We start from the raw sequence: 15,209 nt of genomic DNA, 5'->3' as shown, positions 1-15,209 counted from the left end.
GCTCTCTCCAACAACTTACAGCTCTCTCTAGGGGCTGGTGAACCCTCCCTCCCGAAGCTTCTGCAGGCCTAGGGATAGTGATGGCTCCTCCCTATTGCTGGCTCGGGGTGCTTCGCCATCCTTTGGCAGGGTTCCCTTAATCCTACCCACTCCTTTGTAAGAAATCCACGCAGTTAATACACCTTCTTAGCCTTGCCCATGCGTACTCTAATACAGTACTTTTCCTCATATTTCAAAATCTCTACGATAGGCATCTATCACCATGCAACTCCAGAGATGCCTACCTACGGTTTCTGGGAGTCCCACATTCCAACCCCACCAGTTCTGACCACTTGGACTGGGGTGAAGCCAGAGGAATCACAACCTGAGACCCTTGGTTGCCGGGTCTCACTTCACCACCCCACACTCCAGTGGTCTACATAGCCCAATGCCACCTTCCTAACGCAAGCTGCTGGCTTCAACTGCATCTCTACATTTTAGAACGGGAAAAAGAAAGTCTCTGTTTACGTTCAGACTTCATCCATCTCACCAGGAGTGAAGCAGAACGAGGTGTTCTGACAGGAGGAAACTAAAAGATTAAACAAGCAACAGACTGGTTCTATAGGTCTAGAGTTGGCAAGACAGGGCACTCTGCAAACTGCAATAATAGAAGGACAGACCCAGCGGACTCTGCCCAGGGCTCTGTTTTTGACGTAGTTGGACCTTGCCAGTTACACTCATCCTCCAAACATCCTTACTTCCTTCCTCGAATCCTTCCTTTGCCTAAACATTTTTTGATCCTATGAATGGCAATAATGAGGATGGAGTATGAATTTAGGCCCCAAAGCTGGTCTCAACTCCCAGATCCACTCCCCTCTTACTATGTGACAAGGAGCAATTTTACTTAACCTTTCTCTGAGACCAACAGTCTTCGGCTATCAAATAGAGATCACACTTTAGCATAGGGTGGTCATAAACGTAAACAAAATCACATGTATGGGGTACACCATTCCAACACGGTGTTGGCACTCAATGTAATAGGATTTTTCCTCTTCCTTTCTACTTACTGAGATGTCGTAGGGTTCCACATCTTCGCAGAAATTCAACGATTAGATCGTCATCAAGAAAACTGCTGAGGACTAACACAGAGATTGAACTTTTATACATCAGGATGGTTTTTCCTGCTCCCTTTCACATCTGCCCAGAATTGAGTACATTAGGGAAAATAAAATAAATGATAAGAGTAAATTATTGAGGACTCATAATTATTGAAGACTCATGAATTATTAAGGACACAACAGACGCTGTGCTGGGACTTTTTAAAATTCTGTTTGTCAAAGATATAAATGTACTTATTTAAAGAGGCCAAGAGTTATACGAGTTTATACAAAACTCAGCAACTCCCCAGTTCTGTCTTCCCAGAGGCCACTACTTTCGACCATTTAAAGAGATTACTTGGGTATTTACTGTCACATCTCTAAACAACATACTTATGATCACATCTTTATTTTTAGTTTTAGACATTATCTATGGACCTCCTTCTATAGATCATGACAATTCAGCTTTTGCTAATTCCTCTACCTCTCCCACACCTTTTCTTGTACAATTTTCATTCTCCCAACTTCCCTATAACTATTTTGTAATTTTGTTCAATCAATATGCAGTGTTGACATTTTGATTATGTAAACGCTCTTCACAGTTGAGTCATGAGCAAACAAATGATTATTCTTCTTTCCTATACAAATTCTAGTTTCCCTAGGGATAATCCTTGTTTTCTTATTTGTTTTGTTTTGTTTCTGTAAACTTATCACTAATTCAACTTCAAACTCTGTCTTTTGTCTAAATCTCTTATCAAAATATTTAGACGATGAAATAATCTATCAATTTCCTATTCTTGGAGAAACTTTCCCTGGAGACCTCTGCTATGCTCCAATCTGAACTGGTTGTCCTCTGGGCCTGGTGCACAGCCACTATCCTGGGGTCTCCCTTCAACACCTTCCTGCAGATTCCCTTTGCCTCTCTCCTATTCTTGGGTATTTTGTGTTGGATCTCTTCTTTCCTGAATCCCATGTCTTCCTCTTTGTTGGTTTACTCTCTCTTTTGAGTGGAGTATATCCTTCAGTAGCTTCCTGAGAAAGGACATGTGGGAGGTAAAAATTTTAAACATTGCTTACCAAAAAACAAATACTTGATTGATAGTTTGTATATACAATTCCAAGTGGGAATATATTTTCTTCTAATTCTGAAGGCATTTCTCCATTGTCTCCCAACATCCATTATGGCAGTTGAGACATTTGACATCATTCTGATTCTGGCCCTTTTTGTGTGGCTAGTTCTTCTCTCTCTCTTTTTTGTCCCCCATATTCTGAGATATGTAGATCTGGTATAGATCCATTACCATCCACTGTGTTGATAATCCAGTTTCTCTCCCTATCTGGGAGGAATTGACTTCTACAATTGCGTGGCTGGCTAGGGAAGTCCGAAATTCATAAGGCAGGTTGTCTAGGTAGGCCAGAAACTCTCAATCAGGAACTGGTCATGGAGTTCACAGGTTTAATTGCTTCTTCCTTGGGAAAATCTCAGTTTTGCTCTGAATTTCTTTCAATTGATCAGATCAGGCCCACCCAGATAATTTTCTTTATATAAAGTCCACTGACTGTAGATGTTAATCACATCTGAAAAATACCTTCACAGTAACACCTAGACTAGTGTTTGACTGAATAACTGTGTTCTACAGCCCAGCCAAGTTAATACATAAAACTGATCATCACAGTGCGTAAGCTTATTATTGACTCAGATACCAGCTTTCCTTGACACATAGTTGGTGTTCAAGAAGTACTTAATTTAATAAATGCATGTATGATGTTCTCATCTGCTTATCTCTCTCAATGTGTTTGGAATTCAAGATGCAAGGAAGGGTATGGTCCATCGTAGCCCCTCAAACTTACCCTGTCTTTCCCCCACCTCCCAGGCTGAGTCCATTAGGTTTGAGGAATGACAGATGCCAAGAGAGGTGGTCAATAAGTAGAGAAGTGTCCCATGAGACAAAGAGGGGTCACAAGTGAAGTTGTCTGCAGCCCCAAACCATGTGGGAATAAAAGAAGTGTCTACCCAATGAAGGGCCTTGGGAAAGCCCAGCAAGTTGCTCTGGGTCTGAGTGGAACAGGAGAGTAATCTATGTTTTTCATGATCCCAAACTGGGTACAGAAATAGTTGATGAAGGACAAAGTTGGAAAGGTGGGCTTCAAGAAGTGAAGGACAACACAGCAGCCTGGATCAATGACCCCAGCCAGATGCAAATGCCAGCAGTGAAATTTTGAGGGTCTAGGATTCGATACAGTTTCTCTACAAAGCTGTAGCATGAGAAGGGACCCCAGAAATTACATACGGCCCAGGAAAAATGTGCAGAGCTAAGAGGAATAGACGTTGAGTTGATTGAGATTCTACCCCACCCCCATCATCCCTCTCAGAATGGAAATTCAACAGGCAAATCAGGTTTGATTATGGAAAAATATTTTTACATTTTCCATGCATCAGAGTTTGTGGACCATATTCATGCTTGGTTGATGGTGTAGACAGCAAGTACTTTAGTCTGAAAGCCTTTCTTCCTTCCTTCCTTCCTTCCTTCCTTCTTTACTTCCTTCCTTCCCTCCTTCCTTCCTTTCTTTTCCTGTCCTTTCCTTTCTTTTCTTTTTTTCTTATTTTTACAAAAGAGACTTTTGGATCATTCGTAGATTAGATCTAGGCTGAAAGAGTGACCTGAGGTGCCTAGAATTTTCCCAAGGACTGAAGAAACTAATATCTATTATGGAAAGAGGGAAAAAAGGTGTAGATGTGTCCTTTAACCTAGCAGTCTCTAATCTTTGTGGCACCAGGGACCATCAGAGAACTATATAGGTGTTTTGCTTTACCTAGAAAATGATAGTGAGTTTGGGAGAGGTTTTCTATTTTTTGCTGCATGCAAAACACTTTTGAAAATGAAGTTTAAATTTGTCTATTAGGGTAGCTATTTGGATGTACCTTCACATTGATTCAATTTGGAAAGAATCTTTATAAAATAAAAGGGGCTTCTAAAATACCAAGTATTGGCAAAGACGTGGAGAAGCCCAGACTCTCTTACATGTGGAAGGAGTAAGAGAACTGGACAACTATTTTGGGAAACTGGCAATATCTACCAACCTGTGACTCAGCAACAACAGGAATGTGTAAAGGACTCAGCAAAGGACGCCGTGACAGATTTAAAAGCATGGCCACAACCTTTAGCAACTCTTCTCATCCAAAGATGGACTCTAGACCCTATTTCCCAGTCTCTTGAATTTAGGTTGGCCAGCTGGCGGAAGTTATGATGTGTGAGTTCTAGAGCCTAGACCTCAAGATGTCTCGTAGCTTTTACTTTCATGCCCTTGGGACGCTGCTCTGAGACTGCCATGTAAGAGGCAGGACGAACACAGTGGAAGATAAAAGACCACGCATGATGCCTCTGCCGACAGACCAACACCAACCACCGGCTGTGAGTGAGCCCATCCTGAACCTTCCATCCCACCTGGATACAGTTAGTTGCATGAAGTTCCCAGGCAGGAGCTGCAGTGGAACCACCCAGCTGACCCACATGGTCATAAGAAATAATACACCGTTGTTGGTTGGTTGTGGTGGTTTTGTACACAGCATTGTAAGCGTGGTCTCGAGTGGTCGTGACTCTTCGTAATAGTCCCAAACTGGAAACTACTGAAATGTCCATGAAGGACAGAATGGATAAGTAAATTGTGGAAGAGACACATAGGAGAATACGATTCAGTAATGGGAGCGAATGATCTACGAGTAGACGTGAAAATCTGGATGAATCTCACCAATACAGAGTTGAATAAAAGAAGACAGAAACCGAAGAGGACACACGCTATGATTTTTAAGTATAAAGTACAAAGATAAGTGAAACTATGCGATGCTGTTAGAAGTCAGAATCGTGGCTTCCCTTGGGGGAAGGGTAAACGGGAGGGAACACAAGTGGGGTTCGGGGTGCTACGAAGGCGCAGTTTTCAAGTCTGGGTAGTAGAGGCTTGGGTGTGTTTAGTTTATTAAAGTTCAACAAACTATATGGTCAAAGGGAATACACTTCCAGTTATAAAATGATCAAGTTCTGGGGATCTAATATTCAGTATGGTGACAATAGTTAACGGTACTATGTTATATACTTGACAATTGCTAAGAGCAGAACTTAAATGTTATCAACACAAAAAATAATTTGTAATTACATGAGGTGACAGATGTGTTAACTAACCTTACAGTGGTAAATCACTTTGCAGTATATATGTGTATTAAATCATTATATCATATACCTTAAATTTATGTGTTATGTGTCAATTACATCTCAATAAAGCTGGAAAAAATTAAATTAAATAAATTCAACAAACTGTAGACTTCTCTCATGTGTACTTCTCAGTTTGTACGTAATACTTAATAAAACATTTGAAATCTGTACCTTCTGTTTACTATATTGGGGTCGTTGAAAGTGGAACACATTTTTCACGTCAATGCGTGATTATATATGGATTCAGATTTCCTGAAAATAAGTCCCCCAAATGTAGCTTAAAATTACTGTACTGGGTTCTGCTAGCTCTCACTCCTAGGTACTACACCCATGGGCACTTTGGCTGCTGTCAGGGAACTTAGATTCTAGCAGTGTCATCTTCAACTTATCTGGTAACAGGGAACTCGTTATTTCCCATTATTTTACTCCCAGTAACTTGTTAGACATACCTTCCTTATGTTAAAGCCAAATCTTTTTCCTGTGACTTTTGGTTCAAGTCTCTGAATTAACAGGACAAACTTCCACGTCTCCTGAGCCTCCTTTTCTTGGGACCAAACAGCCTGGGTTCCTTTTCCTATATTTTGTTTGACGTTGTTGCAAGTCCCTCCCACTTTCTGTCCATGCTCCTAGGATAAGCTCCAGATTAGCAAGATTTTTATTAAAGTATTGGATTCAGAATCAGATATAATATTCCAAATGAGGCTTGATTAGAGCAGGGCTCTCCACCACAGCACTATTGACACTTGGGGCAGGAGAGTTCTTTGCCATGGAGTCTGTCCTATCTACGGTAGAATGTGTAGCAGCATTCTGGTTTCTACCTGCTGGATGTAACTAGCAAATCTGCCCCAGTTGTGACGATCAAAAATGTCTTCAGACAGTATTAACAAATTTTCCCTGGGAAGCAGGTTTTCAGTCTGAACATTTTACGTCTACCCTTAAGCCACCAAGTTGCCAAGCTTGCTTGGACTTCTCCGGCACTAACTATAAAATTGTTCTTCCTTGCTCTGAACTACGTTACTCAAAATAAATGCATACTTAAATAAAGTGGAATAAAACAGCAATCAAACAGAGACAAACACTGCACTGAGCCCCCACGAAACAGAAACTCTTTGCCTCTTAAAGCTTCATTTTATATCCATGTCTCTTTAAGAAAAGAACTGTCGGAGTAGACTTAAATGGACAAAATTCAAGTCTCTGTGACCGAATGAAAGAGAACCAGCATCCAGAAACAAAGTACATATACATTTACTTCCCCTTCAAATGCATCCCCCACCCAATTATGGCGGGGAAGGAAAAAAATAGTAATTTATGGGAAGGAGAGGGATCCAGTAGACCTTCAGGCTCTTAGAATTCTTGAGAGTTGTACATGTCAAAATAAAAAATTTGGTCTTCATCCTATGCTTAACAAGCTGATCTTGTAACCGAATGAGTAACAGCTCAGTGTGTAAAAAACTTAGGCAGACAGTGTGGTTTTACCCTACAACCCAAGGAGTATCTTAACCAGGTTGGATTGAGTTTAGCAGGTGGACTTTTCAAATGGGCAAACGACTGGATCACAGTTACTTTTTAAACTATAGAAATTTAAGTGTGTTACTGTTGTTAGCTTAACATTATCTTTAGAATTCTCTTTACAGAACGAGATCAGCTTGCCGCCAAATTACACTTCCGGAATAGTGAGGTGCTAGCTTAGCACAAGAAGGTAAACACGCAGATCTGCTCTTTTTTTTTTCCGTCTATAGTAAATGCACTTTGAGTTTTCCTACGTACTTAGGGAGGAGGGGGGACAACACATTACTTTATTTTGGTGGGTATAACTGGAGGAATTCCTGAAAGCTTGGGGTGGGAAGTGGGCAGTGAAAGGCCGGTGGTTGATTCTTTTGTTTGGCTTTTATTGTGCATGACTAAATGTATTAGACATGTTGGATCACAGAGAATATGCATCTGTGAATCACGGCGCTGTTGAATTTGTATGTGTTTTGCCTACTAATATGAGTTGCCCTTTTCAGCTACAAAAGGCCTCCCTACTAACATGATAGCTGAATTACTTTAATAAAACCAGAGATAGAGGATGCTATGTGAGTCTTCTGCAAAAAACAAGACATCCTTCCCAAAGTCTTCATTTATAATGATTCTGTGATTTGTGTTTTCTTTGAAAACAAAATAGAAAAAGACCGGACATGGAGAAGTAGGAAGCAGGGCACAGGAAAGAGAGCCATGGACAGAATAGGTTTTAGAAACGACTCTGTATAGCCTACCATCAACTCCGAGTAAAAGCACATTCCTAAATTTCATCTTTTCAACAAAAATGCATTGAACCTCTACTATGTGAAAGGGGTCCGGCTTAGCTAGTTCACGCTCCACATGGTCACTGGGAAAGCTACAGATTCAAAGGATAAACCATTCTTTAAATATATGGGCCGGTTTTTATTCTTTCGTGGATGCAGTAGTAATAAAGTATTTCACTGGGTTACTACTACTAGACACCAGGGAGAGAAATGTGAAGGTCGTTTAAGGTTTTCATCAGCTTTATTGTCATTCCTTGGGAGAAGAAAAATGAGATTTACTTAATCGCAGAAGTATGACAAATTTCTGTCTTCAAATCTCAAAATGTTTTTTCAGTGAAGATTTTCAATTGAGAGAGATTATTATTTAGGGGGGAAAAATCCTTGAAAACGTCTTTGCTCCATGTTTGAAAATCACTCGCCAAGAGGATTACTGCGAGCTTTATTGCTATGTCACAAAGACAGGTACTTTGTGTTTAAAACAAAGGTAACGTGGTTTATGATGGACAGATAACAGGACCGGGGGCGAGAAATCAGATTCTGGCCCTGCTTCTACCATGTGACCTTGAATAAGTCATTTTCTTTCTCTACACCTTGGTTTCCCCCATTTGCAAAGGAGGGCTTTGGGCTAGACGATCTTTAAGGCCCCAACGGCTCAGAGAAATCTTAAGATTAAACTAGTTCCTGCCTGTCCGCCAGATATCACTCTGTGCAAACATATTTGCTCCACTGCATGGCCGTGTTTCCCCATACACATAATTGAAGGTTTTTACACCTGAAGTTACAATTGCATCACTTACCTACCCCATATCATTTAAGGTCTCCTCATTCTGCTTTGAAGTTCAAAGAAAGAGAAGTCTGTATAATGAGAATGGCCCCCTTGAAATGCTCCCTCCGCAGCTGCAAGCACGGAGGATCCTGCACTGCATGAAGGCGAAGAGGCTATTGTGATGCAGATGTGCTCCGGAGAGCCTCAGTAGCGAGACCATTTCCATGGGCCTTTACTGTATTTCTTCTATTATTCATAGAACACAATGTAAATGAAGCCATAAATTTTACCCCCAACACTAGATGTAGAAAGAAGATAATGGAAATTGTGAATTATAAATGAATCACTGTTATTGTAATTCCTTAAGGATTCTGATGGGGATGATTAAATTCATGGGAAGACACAGATTCTAAACTTTTGTGCCTGAGTCCTTGGGAATGCTGCTTGGAATTTCACAAGGAATGGAATAGAGAGGATCTTGGTTTCACACTTACCTGCCAAATTATCTCACAGATGATCTACCTAGGCCCGGACAGGTCACCTTATGAAAGATGAAGAATTCATTCCCAGGGGAGAGGGCAGTATTGCCAAATATGTGTGTCTCCCAACTCTTCAGACATATTACTCAAGATTGTAAACACAAAACAGTTGACAACTTCAACACTGAGTTCTTGAAATTCATTCGTTGTTTTAGAAAATTGGAGGGGGGAAAAAAGCAAAAATAATTAGGAGTCAGCATCTTTCTTTAAAAAAATAATAAAAAGATCCAGCAGCCTAACAAAGTCAAGAGTGCAAATACGTTCCCATCTAAATTTGTTTTGATAACAAGGATTCTGGTCAACAATTATTCTCTCAACCGTGGTACGTAATTCTTATAAATAATGATGCTGGACCGAGATTCAGAAGCTGGTCTGGTTTTGATAATGATAGAGAGTGATAGAAGTACTTCACTGATCTGAGACAAAGCCTCTGGAAATTTTCAACCTTAACCTCCCTTAGTCTTGTGCCAGGTTTCTAGAAGGTTATAGCCCCCAAAATGAGATTCGATATGAAATTTAACAGTTCAAGTGTCATTCCGGAAAGAGTTCTCTTCTGCAGAATCCCAAAAATAGATTTTTGACATTTTTATACTACCAAATATGCATGAATAGCTAAAGATATAGGCACAGGCAGACTTCTGTTCAGTAGCTGCTTTCTACTCTCAAACATAAAATAATTTAAAATTTAGAATGTATGTGATCGTACAGGGTGTGAAAGGTATGAGTGGAGATTCTCCATAAAAGGTGCTAACATTCACCAAGATGTAGTAGATGCAAGATGAGCGATGAGTCCCCAGGCAGCCCAAAGCCCTTCCCTGGTTCTCAGCATCCTTATCTATGAAACGAAAAAATTGGATTAGATGGTCTCTAAGGTCATTTACAGTTCTAACATTCTCAGCCCTTGACCAGAAAGAAAAACGAGGTGCAAATGTTCTTACTTAGCAGGATCTGGGCTATGAAGCCTATCAGAGGCTAGGATGCTGAAGGCGACCAAAGGTTTACCATCTGAAAAGCGTACCTTTTGGGATACCGACTTTAAGCTGGTTATTAAGAAACAAAAGACTCAGAAAGAACCTTTGACCCTCTCCCTTTCCTGCCCCAAAGATGCAGACAAGAAGGCCTACTCCAAGAAGAGACTCTCACCTTCACCTGAGCAGTGAATATGAAGGCTCTGAGCAAGGGCCTGTCAGCTAGACGCCCCCCTCACTGCCCCCGTCGTTGTTTCTGAGTTGCTTAGCAGGAATTCACCTGCCTCATGTGTTCTGCCCTTCCTTAGCCACCTGTAAATGTTCTTTGAAACTTCGGAGCCCTGCCCCCTTTCCCCTCTGTCCATAATGGCACATAAACCTCGACTAGCCAAGGGGTTTGGGGTCTCATATCTTATGACGCCCCCGGCATGCGCATCTGTAATAAACTTTGTACATTTTCTCCTGTTACTTGAGCTCGTAATATGATGATTAGCCCAGCTAGAAGAATTTCGAAGGTGGGAGGAAAAAATTATTATTTTTTTAGCACCCACTCTCTGTCTTGAGGACTTAGGAGTGTCCTGGAAGGCTTGAATGGGGGGTTGTCAGTGTGGGGATGAAGAAAAATAACTTTCTCCCCATGTTTTAAGTTCTAGCGGAGCTAATAATCAAATTAACAGAGACTGATTGACAGGAGAAAATGTTCAAAGTTTATTATACGAACGTATATTTGGGGAGTCCATGAGGACATTAAAAACCCAAAACTGGTGTTGGGCAGTTGAGGTTCATATGCCATTTTGGACAAAGGAGATGGGAGGGGGCAGGGGTCTGGGATTTCGATGGGGAAGTGGGCATTTCACAGGTAGGAAAGACAGAGCAGAAGCATGAGGCAGACAAATTCCTGCTGGCTACCCAGAAACAATGGGACAAAGGAGAGAATCCAGCAGAGCAGGTTCCTGCATGAGTCCTTCCGGCAGCCATACTCAATTCACACCAGGCTAAAGTGAAAACCCTCCAGGCGATTATGCTAAGATTGCCTTCCCGGAGGGCCTTGCCACCCAAATCACCTACCCACCCAGAGGAAAGGGGAGGGCCAAAGATTCTGAGTCTTTCATTTCTTAATAACCAGATGAAAATCAATATTCCAAATGGCACATTTGGGGGAGGTAAAATGTTGGTTCCCATCACGACACAGAGCCAAGTTTGGGGGCACGAAAGAGGTCACTGTGGCTACTAGCCGAGAGGCTTCTTTTCGGCTGCCAAGAGGCGTCGATGACCTCAGGACGCTGACTCCCGCTGCGGCCCACGGTGCTCAAACAGAGGCCAGCAGTGTCTTAAAGAGACAACCCTGCCTGGTTTGGATGGGCCCTTTGGGCCCCTCCTGACACCTCGGAGCATCAGTCAGTATCCGGGCAGGAAAACAGACCTGAAGCCGCTTCGAGAGCCTCTCATGTGGAGAACCAGTCACGAAGGTGTTAGGAAAGTTGACAGGGCCCTCGGGAAGCAATGAGGCGACCTGGAGAGCTGCAGGGACAAAGGGACAAAGGGAGGAGGCAGCGTTCCCAGAGCCCAGAGGTTCCCTCCGGGCTGGAACCAGAGAGGTGGCTGGAACCTTCGGCAGCCACCTGAAGCAGAGAAAATAGGGAGAAGTGCCCTGACGTCTCCTCCCTCTCCCCCTCCGAGGACACAACACCTGTGCCCTGCCTTAGAGAATCCCCCAGAGAGGCCGGACGGGCCACAGAGTCTGGGAACGGCTGCCACAGTCAAGTCTGACGTGCAAAGCAGAGCGGCAGGAGGGTGGGAAATGGGTCTCCAAGCAAGCAGGTGCGGCTCCCACACCTGGGAAGGCTTCGCTGGCTTCAGGGGCCAGGAGTTTTCCTCTTACACAATTCGAACCCTTCCTGTTCCTCTAAGGCCTAGGCTTTTGAAACTCAAAACCAAGAAGAGACTCTTTTCTCTGAATTTTTGCTAAGATGGTGAAGATGGAGACTCTGGCTGATGGAATGGAGAAGTACCAAGTGCTGGAGAGAAATGCAAAAAAAACACACATCTGGTGAACACTCTAAAAACATTACACCACCACGTGTTCTTCACGCTCATGGTCCCTCTTCTGGGCTCAGGGCCCTGCTGCCCGTTGCCATAACCCCCTCACTGAGTTTCCCATCGTTGCTTCCTGGGATTCAAATTTATTTTTACATGTGGAAAAAGTCACACCACCTGTACTCACACAATGGTTCTAGTTCGTGCATGTCAAAATGGACCGATCAGTTATTTGTCATCAGACCGATGACACTCATCACCTAGTCGTGTTAGTATCGCGGACGTCGCCCGTATTAGTTTTTCATATATTCCAACTTGACGACACTAGGGGACAAAGGCCACTGACTCGTCCTTCAAAATGACCTTTTCCGCCCTCGCTTCTGGCTCACGGTGTCGGGTCGTGCTATCGGATTGTCCTCCGCCCCTCTTTCCGTTACGTGATTCACGCCTGCGATTACCCCTACGAAGTCTATCTTTCCTTGCAATTTTCAGCTCAGACTTTGTAGGGACTGTGTCAGTGTGATTCACCAATTCATCCCTAGTTCCAGAGTGCCTGGCATATGGCAGGCATGTTCATAAATATTTGTGGAGTGAATGAATAAAGCCAACGCACAGGACTGCCTTCAAGGATGCCGGAGAAAGATTTTCTTCTTTGGAAAGACAGCCTTTCACTCAGACAAAGAAGGAAATGCAAAAGATTTCGTGGGCCCAGAACGATCTGCCTGCTGGTCTGCCATGATTATTACCAGGTTCTCTGCACGGGTTCACCTCTCAGCGTTCATATGCGTCGTCCCCAAGTAGCTCCCGTTAAGTAGTTCTTACTTAAGTGGCATATTTAGGCCATATCAGAGGAGAAAGCAGTTGACAAGGATGAAGAGAACATTCTGAGGTTACGGGAACATTTGGGATTTAGGCTTGGGAATAACTACTTCAATTAAAATAATTCTTTCCGAGTACAATTTGCAAAATGTGATTTTTATGTCTGACTCGCCTCGAAAATCTTTCACCTTTTTATGACATTGCCATAATTACTTTTTAAGAGGAAAGTTTCCTTTCCCAAAAACTCTGGGTTTCTGAAAAATCGATGATTCCTTCCTCAGCCTCACAGTTCTTAAACTAAAATAAAGCAAAGGTCCAGTTTATACAAAAGCTTTAAATCGACAGATGGGTAGGGAGGTGTTTACCAACCACCTAAAGTATTAAAATATGAGTGGGCAAGGAGGAGGTGCCCAGCATGACGGCTCCTCAAAACCATCTCCAATTTTTAAAAATGTCCCTAGAGATTCAGAGTCAATAGGTCTGGAGTGGAGCCCAGGAAGCTGCAACAGAAAGTTCCCCAGGTGACATCAGTGATCAGACACTTGAGGTGCCACCAAGCTGCCCTCCACCTCCGACATTCTAAGCATCTCTATCTTTTTATTAGCAAGAAGCACTTGTCCCAGCAGACCGTACTTTGCAAGGGACCACCGAAAGGCATGAGTTTTCCCCACACAGTGTCCACTTGGTGGTTCTCATCACCAAGTGGACACTGTGTGGCAACAGTCACTGATCACTGAGTGCTTTCAACCCAGCTGAGCTCACATTTTACACTTAAATGTGGTTAAAAGGGTAAAAAGAAAAAAAAATCCACACAACCACAACCCCAAACTGGATTAATCTCAGAAGTACCAGAATGGTTTAATATTACAAAATCCATAAATGTAACTCGTTTTAATAGACTAAAAGAGATAAAACATTTTTTTAAATCCTGCTACTGTCACTGAGCCCAAAGTTATCTTCTACGCTCATGATTCTCTGTCAAGTCTGCTTGAAATTTTTAACCAGGACATAAAGCAAGACGTCAACAGGACACCATCACAAAAACGGCACCGGATGATGGTCATTTGTTTCCCAGTCTTTTATTTTACATTTTTCTTCTGTTTGTCCAGAGAAATCAATTCAGTAAACATATGGACTGTCCTTTAAAATGTGATTTAAGGGACTATTTAAATACTCATCGCTGGAGGTTCTCTGTTTCCCCCAGCAGGCTCAGCTTCACCATTCCTCAAGACCTCAGACTACATGTGTTTCAGCCAAGTCAATGTTCTAAGATTTAATTTTGTCCCATTGCAAACAGCATGGAGTTCCCCACTCACCTGTAAAGAGACATTAATAGAACAGTTCTCCACAGCAGGGATCCCCAACCCCGGGGCCATGGACTGGTACCTGTTGCACAGCAGGAGGTGAGCCATGGGCCAGCGAGCTAAGCCTCCTCTGTGTTTGCAGCCGCTCCCCAGCGCCAGCATCACCGCCTCAGCTCCACCTCAGATCATCAGGCATTAGATTCCCATAGGAGCACAGTCCCAGCTATGAGAGAGGAAACTTGAAAGATTGTCATACTCTACCACAACCCGAATGAGCCTTCAGAGGGATATCCAGATTCCACAAGGTCAAAGTCTAGGGAACTCCTGCTTTTAAGTGTCAAAGAGGTAGATAAAGAACAAAGAAGAATAAAATGATTTATTTCCCATGGAGGGGCATGACGAATTCACCCACGTTATTCAGACTAAACATTGCCAAGGCTTTGGTGACTTTGTGGCTGATGTCTTCATTCTAGATTGTTAAATAAATGCTCAATAATATTATTTATATATCATTTAAATTTAAGTACCTTAGAATGAATAATGTTTCGAGAGACTGACATGTTTGTGAGATACCTACCCTATTCCAAAGAATCACAGCACTAAGAGTCCGTGTTAATTCTCGGACCAGACGGCAGTCACAGGACACGAACAGAAAGGACTCTGTGAGTCACCTCAAGTTACCAACTGGCGAACTGATAAATCTGATCATAGTACATCCAGATCTTGGTGCCTTTGCCAGAGAGAGAATCCTTCCTCACTCTTGTGCTCGCTATTCTCTGTTCTCCCTCATTCATTCTTTTGTTTGTTTGGTTAATATGGAGCACTTCACGAATTTGCGTGTCATCCTGGCACAGAGGCCATGCTAACCTCTTCTGTATCATTCAAACTGTGGTATGCGTGCTACCGAAGCGAGCACTCGCTGTCGATTCTAATAGGCCAAGCTCCTTCCCGCCTGGGGGCCTCTGCCCTTGCTGTTCCCTCCACCCGGAGTGATCCCCCTAGAGAGCTCACATGTCCGCATAATCTATCTTTCAGGTGTCTACTTCAATGGCTCTTTTTTCAGGTGCTTTGCTTGACTCCAGACTACTAGGTCCCTCCGTTACACAGCTTCTAAGCATCCCATACCTGTCCCTCAGTAGCCCTCATCACAACCGGAATGAGCAGCTTATGTCATTAGGTCATGTCTGTCACCCTCGCTAAACTCTAA

The 15,209-nt window shown here is 42.8% G+C and overlaps 1 non-coding gene across 1 annotated transcript; it reads right to left on the bottom strand.

Moving 5' to 3' along the window:
- Positions 1-14,811: 14,811 nt before the first annotated feature.
- LOC111739634 lies at positions 14,812-14,918 on the bottom strand. The gene has a single exon (XR_002780322.1). It is a non-coding gene; the product is annotated as a U6 spliceosomal RNA (small nuclear RNA).
- Between the last annotated feature and the right edge of the window lie 291 nt (positions 14,919-15,209).

The sequence above is a fragment of the Pteropus vampyrus genome, unplaced genomic scaffold (genome assembly GCF_000151845.1).
Source record: "Pteropus vampyrus isolate Shadow unplaced genomic scaffold, Pvam_2.0 Scaffold51, whole genome shotgun sequence".
NCBI lineage: Eukaryota > Metazoa > Chordata > Mammalia > Chiroptera > Pteropodidae > Pteropus > Pteropus vampyrus.
Note: the sequence above shows the minus strand (reverse complement) of the source record. Positions and strands in the feature narration are given on the sequence as shown.